Source organism: Apteryx rowi, unplaced genomic scaffold (assembly GCF_003343035.1).
Source record: "Apteryx rowi isolate R43461 unplaced genomic scaffold, aptRow1 scaffold_307, whole genome shotgun sequence".
NCBI classification, from domain to species: Eukaryota; Metazoa; Chordata; class Aves; order Apterygiformes; family Apterygidae; genus Apteryx; species Apteryx rowi.
In genome coordinates, this window is record NW_020449497.1 from 533678 (window position 1) to 560150 (window position 26473).

At 38.0% G+C, this 26473-nt stretch overlaps 1 protein-coding gene across 12 annotated transcripts in view; it reads right to left on the minus strand.

The window, feature by feature from the left end:
- The window catches only part of LYRM9 (LYR motif containing 9), a 71322-nt gene that overhangs the window by 31584 nt on the left and 13265 nt on the right, over positions 1-26473 (minus strand). For 6 of the 12 annotated variants that reach the window (XR_003254285.1, XR_003254284.1, XR_003254281.1 and 3 more), the window contains 2 exons: positions 23320-23391; positions 7942-7980 (listed from right to left, as the gene is read on the minus strand). The gene's annotated coding sequence lies outside the window, so the exon portion shown is untranslated. Of the gene's footprint in view, positions 1-2832; positions 2922-7941; positions 7981-23263; positions 23392-26473 lie in introns of all 12 variants that reach the window. The other 6 variants (XR_003254290.1, XR_003254291.1, XR_003254288.1 and 3 more) reach the window with 4 other exon arrangements.

Consider the following 26473-nt stretch of genomic DNA (forward strand, 5'->3'; position numbering starts at 1 on the left):
CCTGATTGATCAGGTCACTTTTCTAAAGAGCAAAGCCTGTTACAAAAATTACTGGAACACGAGGACTACTATTTAGAGGTGCTGCACCTACAGATTTATATCTCTCTCTTTTGTGTATTTCTGAATCTCCTATTACCACACCTGAGTGTCTCAGTGTCTAACACACGGATTAGAACATCTGTGAGACAGGGTACTGCTTTCATAAATGGGGAAATGAGGCACAGAGATTAAATGACTAGACCAGACTCATACAGGATGTCTGTGGCCCTAACCTCTGTCCTTCCTCTTCTCCTGCCTTCACTGACCCTGAGATTTACAGATAGGTTTTTGCTTTGAACCCAAATGGCAGCATTTTGAGTCAGGAAATTCACATAAAAGTATCTGAAGCCACCTCACTTATTTGCTGTGCCCCACAGCACATGACCCAGTATGGGCAGCATCACTAATGTGTCCAGCAGAAAACGAAGGCATTCCACATGTTATAGAAAGGGGCCGCAGGGAAACAACTGTGCCTTGAAGACAAGTGCTTGAGACATGCTGCTTCTCTGGACTAATGCTAGGGCTTGGCATTCATCATTACTATACAATTAAACTAGATGCCAAACTTTGATTATACAGCACTTTCATTCTTAATGTAATCTAGTCTCCTGTGAGTACAGTGTCTGAAAATACTAAAGCAGTCCAGTAATCACAAGAAAAGGGTATATTCGAAAATAAGAGATGAACTGCACAAAACCCCCAGATTAGTTTTCTTTTTTCATTGTCAGCATTTTTATTTTCTCCATACAGGAAAGAGTTATTTCCCATGTAATGTACACACATATAGATTAATAATCATTGACAATAATGGATCTAACTCATAGGCCTGAACATAGACAAAGTTGAAATCTGGATACTAGATTTGAAATTAATCTCTTCTAAAATAATAAAAAAAATCCTGTGAAATATTCAAACTCACTAATATTTAATGAAAAGTATTTATTGAAGGAAAAAACTGCTATGGTAATAAGTCCTAATTTTAACTGATAAACTCACATGTAGAAGATGTAGGATGAAGAGTTTCATTTGCCTGTGTGCTAAGGCACTATAATCACTGACTGCGACTTACTACTGCATGAATAGTTTCACAAGTGAGTAAAACATGAAGAGCATCTGTGCAACTAAACAAACTAATCTCTCACTACTATGTGAGAGATTAAAATATGTCCAAGGTCTACACAGCCCATGAGTCTATAATTATTCTTTGAACTCAGTGCAAAACAGAACTGCATCTGACTTGTTGCTACTTAAACAGAACATTCAGGAATATGGCTCTATCATCCACTATAGAAATCTAAAACAAGCAGTTGGATGCAAGCTGATCTGAACCTAAACTCATCCACACTCATGGGTTTTTTTGAGCTTCATCCTTAGCTGGTAAAAATTGGTATAGCTCAACTGACCCTAAAGACCTGACCCTGTATTTCACATACTCCTGCTAAATACAGTCTGAGGCAGATCTTATAGTGTACTTTGGGACTAGGGCCAATTTCTTTAGTTGTTTCTAGGCTTTGATGTGTAAACTCATCATCTGTCATTGTGCTCTAATTAAATCTAAGTGCTGCAATAGATTTCCTGTCACAGAAGCAAAGATCCCTCATGGTTTGGGAATGTACAGGACAGCCTGTCTCAGCATAAAGAAACTCAGCTACGAGAGAGAGCAGGAAACCAGAGTCACACAAACAAATTAATATGGAAGGGTTAAACTGATCAATAGAATTGAAAACGTTGCAGAGATTCTGGGGGGAAAACTTAAACGGCATTCTTCTAAAATAGTGGTTTTCACTATGGATAATTAGAAATTTTTTTATAGGAAAATGATGAGCTGTTGAATCTGAAGTGCGTGACAAACATTTGCATTGATGCACCTCATAAAAAATTCCTTCCCCCTCCCAAGTACTGGGCTAACTAATGGATTTGAAAATTGAGTCTTTGACCAGTTCTAGTTATTAATTTAATTATTTTTTTATGAGCATCTAACTTCAATGTAATATCATTAACAAGCTGTGTACAGCGCCATAACTCCAATGCTCTTCACCTTCTTCGTGCAGCTGTCTTGCACTTCAGTGACACACCACAGTTCATCACAATTAACACTAACAGTCACTGCACAACACGCTAGCCACTGACACCCAATAACGGGACTCGGACTGTGTAGCAAAGAACTGAAAGGCCTTTTTACTTTATATCATTGCCTTATTTAAGTTGTGACAGTCATTGTTTACTGTGTAAGTCTGAAATAACAACGTTTGGTTAATTTGTTGAGTCTGGATTAAGTTCTTCCATATGTTAGTCATTCTTTTAGCATCAGTGGACATTTTGCTCATTTTAGGACCACCAAATTTGCAAAATCATCATAACTTCAAGAATACATTTCATCTTTCTGTGCCTCAGTCTGCAACTGTAAAGTAAAACTAATTATAACTGTGTATGTACTATATACTGAATTGTGAGTTTCAGTAAGATTTCTAAAATGCTTTAAGATCCTACTACTAAAAATTTAACTGGATGGAAAAGTTGTACAGAGTCCTGTAACAGCAATGCACTTGATCCAGCATTGGACCCCAATGCTATCTTAATTTCTCTCTCTAAAACTCCATCCAGCTTCCTTATAATCAATAATAGCCTTCTTACAATCTGTAATATTAAAATAGCATCTGAACAGGTCTTCCCCTGGTTTCATGCTTGCCCTCTAACCTTTCTGGGACTTAGAGCTATCTCCAAAATCCAGGTTCTACTGAATATTTCCTCGACTCCCCTTCTCTTCAAAATCCCATATGTAGTTTTAAATACCTTTCCAGTAGTCTGTCCCCCGAATTATGATTTCTTACATTCCTGCCTCACGGCCMACTCCACATCAACTAGGTATCCCCATGTTTTTCCTGCCATTAGAAATAACAAAATAAGTCTCTGCACAGAAATGTCAAATAGCTAACACAAAATAACGCAAGAARAATGCATTCTAGTATCATACTGCAGGTCTCAAGGAGCTGTCAAGAACAAGGATAAAATCCAGAACCTTTAGAGCTAACTCCATTTCCTTGGTCATCTAGGTTAAAGACTTAGCTCTCTTACTTCGATTTGGCCCAGTGACGGCATGGGAATAGATGCTAGCATACATTACGTTAACATTGCCCCTTTGTCTTCTACAGACTGATTCCTTCATGTGGTGAAAGAGAAGTCCTACAAGCTGGATAAAAGGTAAAACCCCAAGCTAACAGARTTTTTTCATACAGTAAACAAACACAGTCCATAAATAATTTCAGTTTGATTATGTCTATAACTGGCATTATGAACCATGACAGCACAAGACAGTCACTGAATCCACCAGACAGACTGAATGGCATCACGCATAATTCCTCACTCTTACTGTGTCAAGATCTGTGTGTTAGTCAGAAGAGCAAATGCTTCTAATCATTGGGTTTTTTGCTGTCTATTAACAGGCCCTGCCAGTGGTTAACCTGCCCTCAGTTTTACAGTGATGGAGGCAAGAAGGCCACAGAGCAGAAATTAAGTTCTGGGCTACCTCCCTGGCTGGAAGACCACGGAAGCAGACAGCAATTTCAGAATGCTTGAGAGCGGAGATTCAAACAACAGCTTCCTTTGCATCATTAGATTTCCCATACATGTAAGTGYAAAGCAAAAAGAGAAATTTAGTTAATAGATTTTACCATGCTGGTTAAGACCATTAACTATGGCAACTGAAATCGTTCACACATATAGCAGGAGCAGGATGGAGAAGGTGGGGAAGGTCWAGGGTCTTGTGCTTCTTTCTGGCATCAGCAGTTTTTACTTTGAGTCACAATAGGCCTGTCCCAATGTAAAACAAAGCTTTAAAACACTTCCATTGTTTATAATAAAAAGATTTGCTTGCCCTTGACATTCTTGTAATCTTTTTTTTCCAGCTTGGAACAGTGATAGCAACAGAGGAGAACAGAGAAAAAGGGGTGTATAAAACTACTGGCAGTAAAAGCAGAGAAGTATAGCAGAGAAAATCTGATTTCTTTTGTTTTCTTGGGACAGGATGATATCACTGTCAAGGCTGGAAGGAAGGGAGTGCTGAGAAGGCATCATAGTGGTCTGAACTCACAGTCAGTTGCCACTGGAAAGACTTAAATTGATTTGAGTAAGCCTCCATGCTCAGAGCACAAGGGAAAAAGAAGGCCAAATATCATCTCATGATTTTCTCCATTTCCAAAATCCTTCTCTTCCACCAAATAACTTCTAATCACTTTCCCTCAGAACAATTTCCTTCTATTACTACAGTAACAGCACAACTTGCATTACGTATCTTCTGCCATTCTTTGTAATAGAAAACCCTTTATTCCTCCCACCGAAATCCCCCAATTTGCTAAAATTCTACTTTAGTTCTCCAAAGCAGTTGTCTCCCAGCTACATCCTTCCTGTCCTGCTTCACTGGACATCTACTATACGACATGGAAAACCCAATGAGCATTTTGGAAACGCAACCGATTTAATCAGAAACCTTCTTACGGCCTGACCCAGTATCAGGTTTTCAGAGTGACACAATAGACCCTAAAATGGGTAAGGTTAAATTCTGCACTTGTACACCTCATGACATCAGAGATYTTGCATAGTTATTACTGATAATTTGACCCTTACTTTGCACAAAAAGGACAATCAAGAATAGTAATAATTTGCACTACTGCCTTTTGCTCTAAACCTCCCCCCCCGGCAAATCCTGTAAGCATTACTGTTTTTATTTGCCAAGATTATCTTTCTTTCAGTAAAAAACCCTCAGACCTCACAAAATATGGCTGTAATCCTGACTCTAATAATGTAAATCTCCTTCTGATAACTTAAATATCATGCATAGCACAACAAACGAACTTTCTAAACCAAGAACTGTTGAGTCAGAAATAAAATAATCCACTAATTGTGCTTTTCTGGAATGGATGACTGTATAATGTCCTAATCAGAAAGCTGAAATCACATTTGCATTTAGATAAAGGCTTGTTTAAAAAGACACAAGTATAAAAGGAGACACAGAGACTATTGTGGTATTTCTCTGCATAGCATAATCATTTACATTCCTGATAATGATATTCAGATAGTGAAGCAAAGGCTGACCAAAGCCAATTAATCTTGCACTCTGCATTAGCAAGCTTGTCAATTGACCCTGTGTATAGCTGTACCCATGATACTGGTACGACACTATGCCCCTGCTCTCAGATGTTTTTTTTTCCTGCTACTGTGACTGTTTTTCAAGCAAATCTCTACAGTTCAACAATTAAGATCTCAGTCCCTCCAGGCTACAGTCAAATGGGCTGCAGAAGTCAGACTTCAGAAACCGAAAGTGCTAGTTAAAGGGCCACAAGAGTTATCTAAACTGTCACTGTTTATAGTCTCCCCCCGCAATACACATTTCTTTGTAGGCTGGAGATGTGTTTTCCTATTACTTCAAAATCCTAGTCCTGGTATTGATTCTTCAGAAGTTGCTGGTATTTATATGATTCCCTATCCTATCCAAACTTCATGACCTTTAACATACTGATTTTATGGTACCTTTGTAAAATAGCACAGTACTATTATGCCCATTTCAACGATGAGGAACTGAGAAAGGCCTGGATTCCTTCCACTGAATTTGGGCACTTCACTGACATAAAATGAGTTTGGGACACTGTCTTGCCAGGTCGCTCTGTAGTTAGGTGAGAGAGATGCTTACCTCCGCAGGGCAACTAACATCCTAAGGTGTTGAATACCAACCATTAAGTAATTTTTAGCAGAACAGAGCCRAGTTCCCACAGACCACCTCAGCATTCGGATCACTGAATTGTCTTTCATGGTAAACTTACTTTAACAATCAGGTTCTCTGCTGGAGAATCCATCCCCATTACCATATCACACAAAACCAAGCACACAAAACAGAAGTTAGACGGAACAGAAACTGGACATGGGGTGACAGAACCATTTGACACTATTTTGTACTACTAGCTCTATGTTACTGAAGCTACCTGGGGATCCTAAAGCTGATGCTCAAGAATAAATTCAACAATAAGAAGAAAGAAAATCCTACTGTCTCCCTGGGTGTTAGCAGGCTCTTTGGACTGAATCATAAAAATGGCTGAGAAGTACACAGTGGATTTTGTAAATTAGCAATTGAGCAAACAAACCCTATAAAAAAATTAATTGCAGAAACATAAATGCAAAGCATCATTTGAATATTATTAATCTAGTTTGAATTAGGAAGAAACCTTGTAATAATCCCAGCAGTATAAGTACTCATATAACAGCAGAGAAGTGACCTGTTTTTTCAAAAGTATGTGCGATTTTAGAGCATCTCAGGAATGCGGTGCTCATTTGAAATTTCATTCAATCATTCAGTTTGAAAATCAGGCATCTCTGCAGTTAACTATGGTGCCAAAATTATTTGTCCTCCTTCAAAATGTAAGTCTAAATGTCTTGTAATAGACTCTGAAAGAAAAAAGAAATCACTAGGAGACCTACTATTACAAATTCAGAGCCAAGCTCTCTAACCTGACTCATCATGCCTTCACTGGGCCTGCTGATGTTAGTATGAATAAAGATTCCAAAAATGCTATTTGTGTAAAATGAGATGCTAAAATTTTCTGTGCAGGGAAATAAGCGGATTGGCAAAATAAGAATGAAAATTGGAAGCCTCTTGAAACCTCTTTAATCACAAAACATCTTGGTTCAGGTTCTGACGCCGGTCCAGGAAGACGCTTGAGTACACTGTTACTGCTCAGTAGGATTCTTACTCTCTTTTGTCTTAAACCTCCCTTCCAGGTTTCACAGGCTCCTAGATGGTACTGCAGGAAAGGCCTATGACTCTGGAGTCAGACCTGTTTCACAACCCACTGCAGCAGAGCAGCAGACTTCTTTCTGTTTCAGTGTAGTATCTGCCTTCTTCTTTGGTTATTACTCTGTGCAATGTATCTTCTTTATCCCACAGTAGGTCACAGGAGACTGAATAGTGCACTATGTTCAGGGCCAGCTCTCTGGGTTCTGCTGCCCTAGGCAAACCAGCAAATACCCATCCCTACCAAGTCACATTTGCTCATAGTTACTGAATGTTTTGCTGCCCTAAGCAATAGCCAGCCCTGTAGATATAACCTTCCTTGTGTACGGGTGAGTATGTACAATGCTGAAGTCACATTCTAATAGACACATCTCTCCAGCATGCTGGGCTTTTATTAGGACCTACTGTTTTGACATGATCGTTTCTGACGAGCTGTGGCCTGTCATTATTGTGGATTCTGCCCTTTCTAAGTATGATCCGTAATGTCCTACTGCATGAATGATGATAGCCAGACATTCTTGTTCTGTTCATTTCTATTTTTATTCTCCTAAGCTTAATGCTTTGCTTGATGCATAAGGCAGAGAAGCAATGTCAAATGACACTGCAACAACAGCACATTTTAGAGACTCAATCTCGCAATGTAAAGTTAGCACTACACAACATCAGTAGAGCGTACGGGAGATTAGGAACTGGCTAACTGACAGATCTCAAAGATCTGTTTGTTGATAGGGAATCATCATTGATTGGACATACCTCAGGCAACAGGATCAGGCCTAATGCTATTCAACACTCTCAGCAGTGGTCTCCCAGTAAACATAAAATTGTATTTGGCATAGTTTGTGGATGAGACAAAGATTGACAACAGGGCAATCAGAATAGATGGTAAATTTCTGGATAGGCTAGGCCCATTCCAAATTTTAATGTTTCTAAACATTATACAGTGCGCAGGTTATATCTACAATAAGGAACTATATCCTAGAAGAGGAAAAAGATCTAAAGAGTCACAGTGAACAAGCAACTGAACGTAGCTCCCAGTGGGCTGCTGTGCAAAAAAAAAAGGGATAGAGTGATCCCTAAATGCAAAAATAATGGAGTTATGAATAAAATAAAAGTAACTTTACCTTTGTAAGCAGAATGAAGATCCATTTAATGTTGTATGCCTACATAAAAAAGAAGAGAAAAGAAAAAGGCATTAAGGGGGGCAGAGAGTGCCTTAAAGTGAGTCTTATAGAGCTCAATCTTTAGCTTATTAAAAAAATGTGTGGTGATTTGATTAGAATGCATATATACCTTCATGTGAAGGAACACTGAAAATTAAAGGGCTATTTAATTTAGAAAAGCAAAATCAGAATCAATGGCCAAAAGCTGAAGCCAGACAAGTCTGAGTGATAAAATTGCCACAATTTTCTAACGATGAAAGTGACATAGCAGAAACCCTATCAAACAGGGAACAGTGCCCCTCCTCTCCTGATGTCTTCAAATCATGCCCTTTGCGCAGTATGTTGCAGTCCAGGAGCACCCAACATTTGCAGTTGGGCAGATCAGCCACCCTGGGGCATCCGAAGCCAAACACCCCAGCCACATCACATGATTAGACCTAGTGCATTGCAGTTACTCTTTGTAGGCAAAGACCATTTCCTAGAAGTATGAGAATACACGTGCTACTCAACCCATGTTCATAACYGAGTACTTGGATCATTCCTGTTTCTTGCATTTGCCACTACCAAAACAATTCATGCGACCCATTCTCAGGAAACTTTTTATAGCAGACAAAGTGAACTGTGACCTGGATGAAGTATCCTTGTGACAGCAGCCCGTTTTTGTGGCTATCAGTATTCCAGAGGGTCCACTTTCCCTTCTTTATCTTGTTGGCACCTACAGTAACAGGAAGGGTTTGGGGTCCTTGGCTGCCACTATCTTAACAATTCATCCAGCCCTCAACCTGCCACTGAAAGTCCATTATAAAAGACAAAATGAGGAGAGCTTCACACAGATGAATTGCCCTGGCAAGCAGCACACAGCCTGTGAGCTGCAAGGCACAGATGCACTACTCCAATACAAGTTGTCTGACTTAATTTGCCTTAATACAGAGGATCCTGGATGAAATTTTAATAACATATTATACAGAGAGTCAGACTCTGGCCTTAAGTCCTGTAAATACAGGAAGCTGCTGAACAAAGAACTGAGCACGTCTGGCAGCATTGCATGCTTGCAGCATATAAGAGATCACTCTTTTCAGACCCTGAGAAGGAGAGTTTTCCTACAGATGAAATGTAGATTGCAATTTGTATTCTTACTCACTTTATGCTCCCTTTACTGCTGATACAGTGTAAAGCAGCTTTAAGGTAACTGGAAATCTGACCTATAATGCATTTTTGTCAGGGTATGAGTGAAAGCTTAAAAGATGCTTTATAGCAGAGAAAAACTGAATATAGACTTAAGTCAATAAGCTTAGAAAAGGCACAAATGAGTTCTGTTTCAGCCATAACATGACATGAAATTCTTTTCATGATGAAGACCACTTATGTAAATTATCCAAACAAAGCCACAGTGCAAATGTTTCATCTTACACTGTGGTGCACAAAGCAAAGACATGTAATACATCACAAACAGCAAACAAGACATGGAGACTTTTGCAGTCTAACAGCAGTGAAGTAACATGCTTCCCGCTCTAAGGCCTGATTACCCTTTCTGTTTTGGTTAATTGATGAGCATGCCTAGATAGATTAATTAGAGAAGTATTCCTTGTAGCATGCTCACTAAATGCCATGCTCAGATAGCAATATGAGAATAGACAGGAATCTCCCTGCTTTAGGTGCAATTCAAGTTTCTCTTACTCTTCTCTGCCGACTCTCAGAAAATTCTGAAAGGCATAGCCTCATAAGAACATCCCACCTGTAAACTGCTCAGTTCAAGCACTGTCAACATGAATCTTGTTCTTTCTGACCAAATTAAGTGTTTACCTTTGAGGTCATGTCTGAATACGACCTGAGTTATACCTTGGTGCCATCAGCTTTAAAACAAAACTTCCTCCTCATTCATTTTTCTTGTAAACACTGTATTTTGAAATGGTTCCAGCGCTTAGTTCCAGTTTAGCTATAGCAGTTCCTCCTATTACTTCATGTTAGTTAGTATACTAACTTTTTGGCTGTAATTATGGGTTCAAATCCCTTCATTTGGGCACAATACTACTACAAATTATGTTAAAATAACAAAAGGATACCCAGTTAAAAACAAAGTATGGAAGTTCTTTTGAAGAATGCAAACATGCTGTCTTTGATTATTTAAAATAGAGACCTACTGCTTCATGATTTTATAAACTATGGATCACAGGAGCATGGGAAGAAGCACCTTACAACAGGGCCTCAAGAACTTACAAGTCTTACACAAGGCAGTAGATCAATAAGCACAGGTTTCTCAGCAATGAGGAAAACAAAGGATTTGGGAACAAAGCTGCATAAGGATGTTTAAGTAAATAAATAAAACCCAGGCCCACCAGCCTAGGCCATCACATCACTGGGATGCTGTCATTTTGATCAATTCTGGTTCCCCACCCTACTTGGCTCACTGATGATTTTCCGGCACCGTGAACACCCTCCTCAGTAACTCTCACACCACATCGACATCTGTCTGTGTTCTCGGATAAGGAGGTCAGCTACAGCAACCAAGACTATAGCCCCAGATCTGAGGATGAAAACAGTGCTGCTTAGAGCAAGGGATTGCAGTGGTGCTCTTAGTCTTTATTTCAAATAACTGATGCACCATTATTTGTATTTTTTTCTTCTACCTTGCTCCTTATGAGCTTGTAATATCAAGAGAAAAATATTTCACCTTCTGTTAAAGGAGAAAACAGACCTAAGACTTCATCCTCAAATAATACCAACATTCAGTGACAAAAGTCAGCAAACAAGGAAAGTTCTGCCTCCTATTTTTCCTCACTAAGCTACTTCGATAAAAGCATTGCTGTTATCAAATCTTTTTCGTGCTGTAAAAAAGATCCACACCAGACTAGGCAAAATGGCCAACGGTGATCTTACAGGCCCTCTGTGGGACTCCTGAATGCCAGGTATTTGCCTTCAAAGTGAGTTTTTCCTCAGAAATCACAGTAATACTATGTTAGAAAGCAGACAGAGCAAGGTATTTTGGCTTAGGCTGTATGGTTTGGACGACGTAGTCTGCATTATTTTCTGAATACTGTACCACCATAGGAAAAGAGTCTGTCTTTGCCCCAAGGAACATACAAAATTCAGTACTTTGCTCACATTTATACCGTAAGACAGATAAGGAGAAAACAATAGAAGCAGACAACACCAGTATTCTTCAGCCATAGTAATCTTTTGGCAATTTGTGCAAAGTGACCACCAATCAGATAAGATTTATTAAAGCTACATCATGCATACATATTTATTCCTGGGTTTCCACAGTACTTATGGAACTTCTTGTTGACTGCATACCTGTCGTATACTACTTTTAACACATTGGTATAATCAGCAGGCCCTTTCATTTGGCAACAGAGATGCTGTTCATAAGAGCAAGAGAAAGAACAAAAAGGAACATCAGCATTTTTGTTCATGATAAAGAACTGCTTTTGTAGACACAAACACACTTTCCTGACACTTAGAGATATTTAGATTCAGGTTTCTAGTTTATAAACTGTGAAGAACACTTTATGCCAAGACATCACCTACAAATGGATTTGCTGTTCAGGCTTCCCCTGGGAAGTGGATTGGCTAGCTATCCACACGCTCTCTGAAGGGGAAGAATATAAGAAACTGGACTGTTAAAAAAAATTGGACATAAAATTCTATTGCTCCCATGAGGATAACATACAACATGATGTTGTCATATCACTTACATAAGTCACACCACTTATAACCTGTGCAAACATTTACATAGTAGCACAGTTTGAAACTACAAGAAAATACCAAGATAATAAAGGAAATTAACATCTCTGTCCATCTTTAACCCACCTCAGTGTCATGTCTGGGGGAAACAAGACAGTTGCTTAAAGTTTACTTCCTGGGTCTTGTCAGTGTGCATCAGAATTCATATTTTAACACAAGCTTTCATCACAGAATGATAATATCCCAGATTAATTGCCTAGAAACAGAATAAGGAAGAACAGCCATGCTTTTTTTGACTGCACTCAGAGGTAGCTGTAAAATCACTTTCACTACCATTTTTTCAAGCTAACATTGCATAACCAAGTTACAGGTATGATAGTAGCATGAGGTCAGTATGTGTAAAATGGAACATTAGAGAGTATAAATACTTGACTAACTCTGTGCTTCCCACTACAGCTAGCTCACAAGAACTCAGTTTTATGCAGGACTCAGTCACAGCAGTTTGATCCTCCTTAAAAGCGTTTTGAAAACACTAGAATGGGCCTAGATTTTTCTCTTGTGTGCGCTTCCTCTTGGTACAGAAAGACGACTGCCTCTGTAGTCAAATATGACAGCCCTTATGAGCTCAGATCTGTGGTTCTTAATGAAGCTGTTCATTCATTACTAACTGAAATAATTCATTGTTATATTTTTAATCATGGCTCCTCTATGTCCTTTGCCAACCTATTTTGTCATGCTTCCTGACTATTTGGGAAGGACTGAAACAGGTTAAAGTTTATTTTAATTTTATAGGCTCACTTTGCTCGTGCAATCCTGCTTTATTGATTTTTAACAAAAGGGTAAAAAGATCCCATGTAATTCAAACAAATAACCACCACTTAGGTCAGAAAGGGTCTACTTGAGAAAATAAGAGTACAAAAGTTCAACAGAAGGACAAAGACATGGAAAGGTAAAGAGACTGGATTTATGAACAGCAAAAGGAAATCACTGTGACCTATACTATTGAATAAAGATCAATATATTTTTATTTTATTGTATTTTTTTTTAAACAAGAATACCTAAAATATGCCTCTTAGCATTCCTTCAGTGCAAAGAACATATCTAGTCTAGGACAGAATAAGTCTACAGTACAGTTTTCCAGCACAACCTCTCGCTTTGTTTATCCATTGTGGCATGTTCTCAGTCTTAGCTATACACGCTTAATCCCTAGAGTAATGTTGATGGAACTCGTACAACATCCTGGCATCCACAGTTCATCCTCTAAGTTTCATCCTTCACCACAGTTCATCCTTCTCAGTTCACATCACCCTTTACAGTGGCATCAAGAACAACTTGCTCTCTCATTATCCCAAGTCCACACCTACTGCAATTTAACATCTTCCAATCCTTTGCCCTCAATCCAAGTAATAATATGAACCAAAACCTTCCCCGGTATAAACCCTGTCTGTGGCAGAATTATACCATGGGTGAATTTGGCCCACTTTGTCTTGAGTGGAGTACGTGCCTGTTCATGGGGGAGATTTTTATAAGCAGCAGTATTACATTTAAGTCTAGAAGTTTTTAACCTCTTAAAGGGGATTTTAACCTGTACAGCTCACTAATCAGGGATTGTTACCATACCAACAATTAATCACGTGGACAGATGCCCACATCTTAGGGCTTTAAGATGTCACAAATGTCCCTATCTTAGATTTTCTCAAAAACTTTACTGTCACTATGGCCTCTGAAAGACAACAACAAAGTCTGACTAGCAGCAAGCTTAAAGATCCCAGTCCTGCAAGTGGTTTTTGCAACAGGACCCTTGGCCCTGAAATGAAACTCTTGGCTGCACTGGGATTCTGCAAAAGAGCTGCTCACCAAAGCCAACTAGTGTGAGACTTGCACGTTCTCCCTGCTGTGGATGTTGAAGGAACTATACATCCCCCATTCCTTCAGCAAGTCATTTTCTTCTGCATATTGTAAGATATTTTTATTTTAGAGAGTTGTAAGATATTCTCTTGAGATGAAAAGAAAAATCTTGAAGGAACTCCATAATTCATGAAATAGGTACCTGGCTCCAGAAAGGGCTATTTAACAATTGATTCCAGCGCTTCATGATTTGACTCAGTAGAAGAGAGAGAAGTGATGAAAGCTATGGCCGACTTAGTGGTAGCAGATATTAGTGTAATGTATTTAAATTACAGGCCTACATGTTGTTTGAGCAGATGATTAAGTGTGTGCTGTTGTCTGCATTAGCTCAATCCTTGCTGTTTCTCTCCTATTAGGATTTAATATAGGCTTCCAAAAGGAAAACAGAAGCTGTAAGCTGGAAAAGGACAGTTTTGCAAATTCTGAACAGGTTTCCAGAGTCCACTAATAGGTCAGACTTTCAACAACATCAACAGGCTGGCATGTTCCACTGACTTTGATAGTAGAGGATCTGGCCCAATGGGAGCAGAAGTCTCTGTGGTGCTAAAAGAGCATCTCCGCATCCCAGCCCATCCTGTGTAGTAGACCCTTTGTCATTTATTTTCACAGTAGAGTCATAGACTTGGTTTAGATAAGAATAGAAAGCAAATGTTGAGAATTTCCTGGTTAGTAATGTTATTTCCCTTCCTGTTCGTTCCTTCATAACCACCTAGATTTAAATTACCATCAGTCAGAACAATAAGATAAGCCACACAGTATTTGGGAAAAAACATTAGATTTAAGCAATAGCTACACAGTTCTTAAAACAGATAATCAGCTCATGATTAGTAAATAACACAGCATTATGCAGTGATATAGTATATAGAATATTAGCTATATTGCATTGCAGTTTTTCAAAACAAAAGGTTATATTCTTTCTTTCCAACTTAATACCATCTGAATATAAGACCAGAATACTAGGATAGACTTACTTTCACTTGTCCCAGCATCTTGTAAGGACTTTTCAAGCAAGACAGGGTTTTATACAACTTCTACAATTAGTCCCAGAAAATTCAAGCAGTCTATTAAATACTCCTTACCAAATACAGAACTTCCAAATACAGAAGTTAGTTATCTAGTCAAACCAAGTATCTTTAGCCTTACTTTCCAGAAAAGGGACAGAGACAGAAAGAGATCAAATAATATACTTAAGCTTGCACAAAACACATCAATAGAAGAACCAAAAATAGATCCTGGATATCTTGTTGGTCAGGCTAAAATTTTATCAACTGGAACATGATTTCTTCAAGTTTTCAATAATTATTTTTCTTTTGAATATTTGTCATTGAGCCAGAATGATACACAAGGAGAGAAAAAAACCAAAAACCACTTAATGGAACTCCGCAGGACACTTGTTTTGGGGGGTATGGAGCTTGCTTTTAATTGACCAGTTGCAATGCACCAACTATCTTGAATAACTAAGTTATAGCTCTGGCTGAGATGAAATTAGGAAAACAGCTTATGTTCTATTGTCTGTAAATAAGTTCAAGCCAAAGCTCTTGAGCTGAGCGTCTAGCTCAAAGCTCATGCTATAATAGATTAAAATGAATATCGTGAGCATGGGTGCTAAAGTATTTTATCCTTTGCAAAGGCAGAGTTCTTAGCATACCATTGCAGAGATCCATTGTAATACACTGAAACATCAGTAGATCCAAATATCCCATTTTGCTAGACCTAGACTATAGATGCACAGAGACAATTGTTGCCTCTTGTATCTCTAAATTAAGAGACAAAACATAGCTGAGAAGAAACTGTGCTTCAGGAAACGAAGGGGCTTGTGCAAAGTCACACAATGAGTTAATAGCAGAGCTAGGAATAGAAGCTGTACTTTGATTCTCAAACTAGTGTCTTATAGAAGGACTTGTGCTATTGCTCATCTTTTACACAGTGATTCATAGTAGTATCCCTAATTCAAAGGGGATACCCTGAATCTTTAGAAACTATGTCCTAATTCCTTTCATTGTATGTATTGTATCCAATACTCTTTATGGATCAGAATTTTTATTAATGATTCCATCTGCCTGGATTTTGACTGAATGGTCCTAAGAAAGGAAATATTTGAACCCTCAAAGTGTTTGGGTGTTGATACAGGATGCTACAGGATTCTTCTCCCTTTGCAGCAGACAGCACATTATCAACACCTGTCTGAGTGACTGAATGTGGCAGGATAGTTCTTCAGACTGGCAAAAAGCACATGATGGAAAGAGCTGCCTTAATTTTCATCTATGATTCAGATTTGTTTACATTTTGTGAAACCTCAGGAAAAGGGGGATAAAAGCTTCAGTTCAATTGAAGTCATGTTGCTAACCTCCAGTGCTAATAATTAACTAAATTATGCTGAATTAATTTGATGTAATTATTGGGGATGGTGCAAAGACAGCAGCCCAGAGAAAGTTTGAGAGACAGGAAGAACAGAAGTCTTAACAATACAAAATACTCCATAAATAGCATCCTTTTTTGCCAAAGTGAGTCAAATACATAAAATGAGTTCATTAAAGTCATCTGGCTTCACTCAACCCTCCAAATTACCCCAATGCCCAGACAAATAGCTGTGAAATCCAGCAAGTGAACTAGAATTAAAACATGTCATGATGAATTTGACAGCTCTCAGTACAAGTGTCTTTCCCCATCCTATCATCTAAACAATACAGATTTAATAACATATTTAAAGAGAGCCACAAAGCTTTCCCTTTAACCAAAGACATTAAGAACATGTTTTTGTTATAGTGTTGTGTCAGTTGGTATTTTTTGATGAACAATCTGGAGAATGCTTATGGAGTCTTTTCAGTTGATCTGCAGTTTTTATCTAGTATTTTCAGACTTACTCAGTTTAAAAACAAACAGACTCCAACTATAAAACAAGCATCCTTCTTTTTTCCTTCCCCATTTAGTATTTCTGTGATTTGCTCTGGAAAAGCACAGAAGAGGTGAAATCTTTCGCTATGAAAATAAAGACGGTTTATCGAGGTGTTTTTAATTTTCTTCCTGATCTTAAAAAAAGATGTTAAAGTGTTGGGAAGCAACTTAAACTGGAAGACAGGCAGAAAGAAGAATAGGCAAGTAAATGCTTTAAGTGCCACCAGAATCTCTTCATGACTCTCGTCTCCTTCCCCCACTCCAGGAGGAAGTGTACATAGATTACTGGGATAATTCCCTTTACAGTGTACTCTACCATGGACAACTGATGTATTTACTAAATAAAAACCAAATGAGACGGAATAACAAATACTGCAGCCAAGTCAAAGACATCAGCCTCTTACTACTTCATGTTAAAAGCTGCTGTCAGTGGTATGCCTCTTTCCCCATTTGTGAGCCTGTCCACCTTGAGCGCACAGTTTACCACCTACCAGTTTCGTGTATAAAACCTGTGGCAAATGTTTCACTGCCGTATTTCTATCAAACTGCATTGGGAGCATGGATTTAGCACAATGGGTGGGCTATCCTGCTGTTATAAAAAAAATTTTAGGTTACAGCATCAATATATTAAATTTCTTAGCTCTGAGGGCCAGTAATATTTAACCATGGACAATTTGGTGTCTTATCCTGTCTAGCTTCAGTTTGAAATAGTGTTTGATTTACATCTGCCATAATCCAATAAATATATGAGCTTCCAAATTTCTATTGCATTTTTTTTATCCTTGGTGACAAGAATAAAAATATTACCTCTACCATCACCAATTACTTCTGAGAAGAGATTCCAAGTGCTCAACTGTATGAAATGAATAATATTTTTCTAATTTGATAAGTAAGTGCTGCTAGTAGGCCTACAGATCATATATGCATCAAGAGTTCTGCTGATTCGCAAACAGTTGATCTTTCAGAGCTCATTTTAGTTTCCATCAGTCTCCTATCAGACTCATAATTCTAAAGCAAGTTGTATTACAGGCGTAATCTATGCATTTGATTTCAATAGATCATTTTCTGCCCAGTTCTGAGAGGGTAAAAAAGTCTGTTTCCATGGGGAAGCTGCTAATATATTTTCTGAAGAACCAAACTGACTTTCTTACATAATATATCTTTAATTATTTGGGAAAAGACTGCATTTTAAAGTAAATTTAATGCTCTTTTAATGTGATCAATTTAAGTCTCCTATTTTATATGGAGAACTACTGAAAGTTCTCTCTACACCTATTTGTATCTYAGCCTTAGTTTGTTTTGTTAATGGCTTGCCCAGTTGAGACTCAATATCACCCATCTATTTCATATTGTGTCCAAAAAAMATATTTCTGCTTTGTGCCAGTACTGACTTGTTTGCATTGTGCTTCTGCTGTTGCTTTAAGAATGAAAATTCTGTATCTGACCACCAAACTCTTCTTTCACTTATCAGTAAAGCTACATACTGGAAATGACATCACAAAAGTCTAAAAACAATGAAGACTGGCTTCCAGGCTGTTCCAAGTATCACCAAAATCCAGCTTTGAATTGTATTCTGACTTTTTTCCCTCCCTCCAACAAAATAAAGTCTTGTCTAAGAAGAAATACATYGTCAGTAGTAGTCCAAGGCTTACAGAACTTCCTTGCACACTCGCATTCTACTGCTCCCTCTAAAACTTATGCTATCATAATTACCAGTTAAATCAGCAGTTATTATACACCATTTGTTCTGTTAGTACTGTAATGCTATGGCTGATGCACTTTTGTTACAATAACTCCAATGCTAATTATGATGATTATATAGTTTTGGATTGCAATAATGTCTATAATACCTACTAATGAACAGCTCTCCATTTTATTATGTGCTGTTAAAACATAGGACAAAATCCTAGGGAAACTTGGCAAGATGAGCCAGATTCCAATTTAATTCATATGGTACAAATTTGGAACAATCCCATTAATTTGAAATACAGAAGTGTAATGAATTGCAATATGCCTGCCTTCTCTAAATTACTTTTTCCCCTTCAGTGCAGTCACTTAAAAACAGTGTCTAGTTCAAGGAAGCCTCATCCTGCAGAATTAAGAGCTCACTGAGTGTATTGCTGATCCTCTCAGCCATTCCGCTGTGTTTATCAGAAGATGCCTTTTCACACCTAGATATGAGAACAATTTGCATTAGTCACTTTGCAACTGTGACATTGTCATTGTACCATTTCTTTAAAGCATACTTGAATGAGAACTCTCCGATATATTCCAGTTGTCAGAGTTATTTCTACATTTCCTGCACACACTGAAATGAAAATGCTTTATTATCTTATAGTTTAAAAATCTTTTGATGAACACCAAATTGTAATGTGTTGTTCTCAAAACTAATCTGACTGTTCTCAAAAAACCTTGAAAGAGCAATTAATCAAGGTTTTATAGAACTGTCTATACCAACAGAAAACATGGCATTTGGTAATGCTAGGTTATACAGGACAAAGTTTAACTTTTTAGAAGTACAGTAGAGACAAGGAGAAGGTAGAGAAATAGTGAGAAAGCCTGATCCAAAGCCCCTTGTGAGGAAGAAAAAAAGGATATGTGTATCTTTTTATATAGTGTATATACAGTATATGTTGCCATATACCCAACATAAGGAATCTGTAATACTGGTACTGGATTGGTACTGGAATTTGATTTGGAGGACTTAATTTTTCTGCCTCAGTTTCTCCAGACAAATGCCTAATTATACCACTGTAAAGACAACATTAAACTCACCTGTCCAAATTCTTGACTGGTGTAAACCAACCTACTTCTGTTGACTTCCATTGAATTAAAAAGATTTATTTTTTCTGGCAACCTGAAAAAACTGAGCCTGTGTTTTGTGACAGCAGTGGAGTTTCTCCAAAGCTACACTAGAGTAACAGAAGAGTTATTCAAGACAGTTTGCTGTACAGGAACAACACTTGTGCTGTGCAAGAGCCTTGTAAGGGTTAATTCATGTTTTAAAATACTTCCAGCATATAAGCACTGTATGATATAAGTACTCTGAAGGCCTATTGGTGTACTACCATTTAAGACATTATACAAAGCATCTGAAAAACCATTTTTCATACCTTTCCGTTGTGGTTTAAGTCACTTTTTCTAGGTTTGGTTCACAGATTTTATGTTTTTCCCGTTTTCTTTCTATTCCTTTCTGCTTAGTTAGGTAACTTTCTTTCCCCTTTATCATTTGATTTGGTTGCCTCTCAAAAAAAATAAAAATCTCATCTAGCAAGGTACAGCCCCTACAATATACATTCAAAAATAACAGAACAAACCACCCAGTTTCTGCATATAAAGTTGCCACAGAAAACACTTGGAATTCTGCACTTTGATTACAGGACCCAGGAAAAAAAAATCCACTATTAGCAAATTCAGCCATCATGCCAGTGATTTGGCTTCAGCCAATAGGCTGAAAAAAGTGAACAAAGCTGAGCCATTTTGCATTATACCAATTTTAGCCTTGGCAATTTAGTGTTTTGAGAAAAACCCACTAATGAACAATCCCTACATCAAGGCAGCATATAACAGATATCTCAGATAACTAGTCAATGAGAATATGGCATTTAGATCAATTCCTGCAAGTGATTGGGCTAAGACTGAGAGCTGAGTTAGAGACATGTCATTTAAGTTATTTCAGACAAAATAAGTCAAGCTGGGGAGCAATCAACCAGTTCAGCTTTGATATTTGAAGGGGGGGATGATCACAAAGGAAAGGGCAGGTGACAAGTCCTGCAACAAGGTGGAGGGAAGCACGGATAACTTTTTTAGCCAGCACAGAAGGAACCTGAGGAGCAGTATGCGGCCTAATATATTCTAAAACCACTTCACACCAACCTGGCAATATAAATGGTGTTTGCATAAATGAGAAGTTCATCAGCTTTTCCCTGACACCAGCCCACGCCTCCATCTAGAACTCCCTCTTCTCACACCCTCAACCCTGCTTTTCATTCTGTCGTCACTGACTTGATTTTCCCTTTCATGGATTTTTGCTTGAAAAAGCATCACTGCCTTGATTGTCTATTTTCAGCCTATATTTAAGAAAACCCTTTGGTTCCATTTGTAGCCACATCCTGTCTCTGCCTCCCCCTCTTTTTGTTCCTAAATATAAGGCTGATGCAATTTGATGTGACATGACAAAATAGCACATTTGCAACAGCAGAAACTTTCTCTCAACAGCAGTAATTAAAGGGAGTAGATGAGACATTGCTGAAATCTGTTTATTTAGCCTGAGGGGAGAGAGGAAGCTTAGAGGACTTAAAGAAGGATGTTGAAGCATGTGAAGAACATGAAATCCATCCATGAGTGCCACCTTCTACATGCTTCCTTATTCCAACAGGAAATGGTAGCTCAAAACAATTTAATCAGTTTAGAAAGATAGGAGGAGAGATTTCTTTAGACTATATTCTTAACATGTGTGTGTGGGGGGGGGAAAAGCACTTAACATTTCCTTGAATTATAAATAGTACCAAGATACACTTGTGGCTACACATGAGAAGACAAGGTCATTGAATCTCAAACTTCAGTTTCAGGCATTCACAAATTGAGTAGAAATGGACTGAGATCTCATTGATCACAGGGAAATTAGATGCTTAAAGATATTTAAAGTTTTGCATTGAGATACACCATATCAGATATGTACTTACCTTCACCTACAGCACAAGCTTTCATTAATTGTCAAAGACAGGATTTCAGAAGTGGTAGACTAGGGCTCTGAATGCAATGACTTCAACAGGATTCATATGGTGGGTTAGAATCAGGCTTCTACAAAACTTAGAATAATTTGTTGTGATTGACTTTGCTGCCTGGATCCACTGCATATACTTGAAGCAGGACCAGATACCATCAGCTTCCTGAACTGTATTCCATTACAGATGGAATCAACAGAAGACTAGGGGGACAGGATGGGACACAGGGATCTGTATTTATGATCATGAGTCTTGACACACACTAAACATGAAAGTGCTCCAAGTACAGTGTAATGAGGCAGAGTAATACACACACCTCGTGTTTCTTCCACATAGTGGAGCCCTCTGAGTATGGGCAGTCAATGAAAAAAGTTGATTACAGTGGTAGGAAAGACAGCAAGCTTTTGTAGAATATTGCCACAGGTTTTATAGTAAAAATGCCTAAAATAGTTTTAGGAGGAACAGCTTTCAGATCTTCGAGCTTATGGACCTCATCCCTTACAGCCTAATAAATTTAAGAGAGTATCTAGCACATCTGAAAGTCTAGAGTTATTCTTGTTTTTAGAAAGTCACTTTAGGTTACTAAATCCATATGAAGAATTCACATAAAGGTACTGATAGATGTTCCATAAGCCACAAGATTTAACAGACATAACATGCTTTAAAATGAAACTTCTGTTCTTGAGAATCTTCTTTCACTTCTTTGTTTACTTGAGGCTATTCTTCTAAATCCACCTGTGATTGGCACTACCACTCTACTTAAAACTGGCAGACCACATTCTGAGCAGGCTCCTTTCCATCTTAACACAGATGGCATCAAGGATAGGGCAGGCCAGAAAAATCAGTTTGCATAATATGCTTCAGTTTTTATGGGTCAGATTACCATTTAAAGTCATCAAAATGGCAAACCATATGTGAGCATCTGCCATAGAAATTAAGGGATACACCACATAATCACCACATATCTGAGATATTAATTAATATTAATCAAACCTTTGATAACCAGCTATTTGAAGAGCAGAAATAGCTTGCTTTCCAACATGAATTTTGCTTTGACAAATCAAAGATACAGCTCTCATGAGCCAAACAGAAAAGATGTCTTCATCCCTGAAGAACTCTATCAGCAAATTTCTCTTGGCAGAAAACAGTTTAGCACCCATGCCAAATATTCTGCTTAATAATGTAGCCAGGTGCAGATGTTTGCTATATAGCTTGTTCTAACTTTTGTTCTACAAACCAGAATACTGTTCCTACAGCTTTTGGGAAAAAAGAGCAAGGGTATGAAGAGCTCTCTGCATGTTTTCATTGGTGCAAGAGTATCAATTGTTTAAAGACACTTTCAAAAATATGGAATTTGTCAATAGCAACATGTGCAACTAAGTACAGCAGAGAGCTGTGTCCAAAGGATCCTGAAGTACTGTTAAAACAAGATCAGAAACAGCATTCTTCCATTTCCAGACTCCTATCAAAGGCTGCCTCCCTGCAGTAACTTACCAGATACAATCTAGCATGCTGATTTCACATCCTGCAACCTACATGTATAGCCCAGCTGCCCCAAAAGCCACACTTCTGGTTTACAGTGTGGAAAGCAGGTAAGTCTGCTCCTGCAAACAGCCCTAATAAACAGTAAAGATTTATTTTAAGTGTTCTGCTATGTTATTACAGCATCTGAAATTCAAGCAACTGTTCTGCTAGATGACAGCACTAGGACCACCATCCTGTGTCATTAAAATAATGGGAGAGATTTTCACCCACAAGTTCTCATTCCTCTGGTTTCTCTATACAAAATTTTGTAGTAAAGACATTGTATTGATACTCGAGTTGTTCTGTTCTCAACCAAATACAATACATATAACACAAGCAGATTCTCTCCACCATGCTAAGGTTTCTTATCCAGTTGTAATCCTGATTAAATGTATCTTTCGAAAAATTGTTACCTTTGGTATCTTTACAGACAATTCACAGTAAGGGGTCTGATACAGCATTTATCAACGGGGTTGGGGGGGAATACAAAATGCCACTCAGAAGTCACACCTGCAGACACACACAGTCATAACATCTGCACCCACCTTGTTTTTACTATTTATTTGCCCTTTGGGCAAGGGGAGGAGTAGAGAACACTTACAGCCTTCAGAGCAGACGAACTTTAATTATCTTCACAGATAGGTCTATTGAAGTCCAACAGTAAGCAAGAGAGCTGCAGAGAAGAATCAATTGTTCATTATCTGTTCCTCTCCAACTTACTACTTAACATACTGTCAATGAAATGAAGAGAAGCCCATCTACAGCACAAGTCTCATGTAAGCTTTCACTTTTGTCTAACTAGTTACCTTAAATGAGAATTCATGGTCTTGAAATGAATAGGTTATTGCTTTCAGTAATCTACTCAGAAAACACTTTTTAAATATACATTACAAAAATTACAAATAGAGAGTAATTTCAAAGTCTGCAGTAGAATTGAGCCTTCAAACTTTCCTGTTAAGTTTCTGCAGATAAGAAAATATTTAGCTATTTTAAGTAGCACAGCTTCTAGCATTTAGAACTTTGTACAAATAACAATTTCACTGGAATTACATATTTGTCAGAGCAGAGCACTGCTTTGGAAAAAGCATTTACCACTTAAGGACAATGCAGTAGCTCCTGACAAAAAATTAGGAGTATTAGGCCTCGATGGTTATTCGGCATTCCAGTCCCCCTGCTGTGAAAAGCTGCATGGGAAGTGGTACTACCAGCTCAGAACATCCAGCACACTGATGCAAGAAGGAGCACAGGGAATAACTTCTTGAACACCACCTTATTTGCACTACCAATCTAAGCTTTTAGAAATCAGCTCCCAGAAGGCTGCAGAAAACTAGAAATGACTTCCTTGAGAATTATTTTAACTGAAAACATATGATGCACAAAGTTTTTTTTTTTTTTTTTTTAAACAGCTCTAATAGACAATCATCATCTGGGACAATCTTCCTTTTTTATAGTATTCTTATTTGCACATTTTAACAGCATGGCACATGTTGCTTTGGAGTTGCACCTTGCTGTATTTTCTGCATGATTCACGTTTGGCCCTAACAGGAAAAGTCAGACCTTTTTTCCACCTGCCTGTATTATTTATATTAGCTTACTCCCTGGTTTTTGACAGGGCAAAACATAACAGAAGGGTTTTGACCCATAGCAAGGGACATTTGTTCCCATAAAGGAAACTCCTGCTTTATCAAATATTTGGTATTATGTTAACAAAGGACAATGTACTTTGCACAGCAAGTAAAGTAAATCAAGTAGACTAATTCTCTGAAGTCAACACTATTAGAACTTGATCAGCAGTTTGTTGAAATCTATAGATTAGATTGCACTATCCAATGACTTCTGGATCATGCCTTATCTCAGATCATCTGGTACCTCAGAAACCTTCAGAAACAGCTTGAAACAAAAGCTTGGGAAAATAATGATGAGAGAAAAATCTGAATTGATCTGTTATGCCTTCCTTTTAAAGATGTAATTCTTCAAAAAATTTAAGGCAGAATTCTGAACTACATTTACAAACATGCAAATCAAGGAAAACTTATCACAGGTGAAAAACCCTGAATTCCCCCCCCCCCCCCATGTACTTGGCCACATTACAGGTGACCACAGCTTGGGATGCTCAGTCTCATTTTTGGCATTTACACACTCCTAATGACCCTCTGAAGGCACCGTTTTATAAAGAACATAAATTCCTAGATTTAAGCATTTAAAATTGCATTTTAGTTATGCTCATAAGAGCTGCAAATATAAAGTACTTAAGGCCTATATATTCTTTTTGCAAGTCATCTGAGGCAAAGCCTTTGTCATCCACACAGCTAACACTGTCGTCCAGATTCTCAGTCTCAAGATGCATTCACTGCCCTTTTTCCTGCACTCAGTCTTGCCCTACTACTGTTCATCTGCGCTGTAAAACATTTTCCTTCTTTGCATTCCCTTACTGTCTTTCCCTTCTATCACATAAATATAAGCTATTTGACTTCATTTTCAAGTTCCTGATAGCCTATTCTCTCCCTAATTATCTCTGACAGAGTTGTGGAATTCTGCCTCGAACCAGCTTATAACACTAGCTTCCACCATTTACTTGCAAAATCTTAAGTATTGATTATCTGTGTCTTGATGCCTCAAGAAACAAGAAGCAATCATTACAACAAAATTTTAGAAGCTTAGTTTTCCTCTTCCCTGGAATAATCACCTGAAACTCCCTGATTACAGCACATTAAAAAACACCCAGTAAGACTGCATGAAGCTAGGTTTTGTCATATCAAGATATACACAGGAAAAATTCCTATAGGAGATGATGGAAAACAGGAAACTAGAAGAGCAGATTCAGCTTTAGAAAAACCCAGTCCTACGTCAACTGAAGGATTCTAGTTTTGGAACAAGAATTGGGCCCAGAAAGCTACCTTATTATGTTATTTTCATCCATCATCTGAATTTTCTTTTCTGAATGGCAGAAAAGACTTTCAATATCTATCCTAGATCAGTCCTGCAGAAAACATCTATTATTTAGAATTGTTAATTAACATTTTGTGGATATACCTGCTGCTAGTTACCCCACTAGGACATTTATGATGCCCTTTCAGAAGTACATTGTCCTTTGCTGTTAACATGTGGCTAACATAATAGCCAAAGAGCAATGCAATTAACTCCTCCATGGGCTGAAATTTAAACCAGCAATTACTTCTATAATTCACTTAGCAGAGCATCAGTCACCTTTGCTCAGAAAGCTTTCCAAATCTATTCAAAATGCACCCAGTTTAGCTTTGGGAACATGATAAAACAGTATCTGTTGCTGCATTTCATTGTTTAGTGATAAATACTGCTTAAGGTTTAATTTGAATTCATACTTTGGAAGTTGGAAAGGGCCTTTGAAAAGAACAGTTAATTCACACCAGACTTGAGGTTCCTTTACATGGTATAAAGGAGCACCAGTGTAAATTTGAATTTCATTCCTAATGTGTTTACTCGCTAGTGTAAATCAGGTAAAGCCAATAATCTACAGCTTGCTATGCTATTTATACCAGCTAAGAGCCCAGTGTCTTCTCTTGACCTCAGAATACAAAGCTGATCTGCACCCAAATCACCAAGTCTTATTTTATTTATATATATGTTATTAATAATATTTCTGGATAGTCAACCAACAACTTAAACTGCTGCAGCCTGGAACAACTCTTGCATGATACTATTTACTTTAGAATACAACTCTTCTCCCCCCACCCCAAGCTCTCAAGTACCCCTAGAATTGTTCAAGAAAACATGGG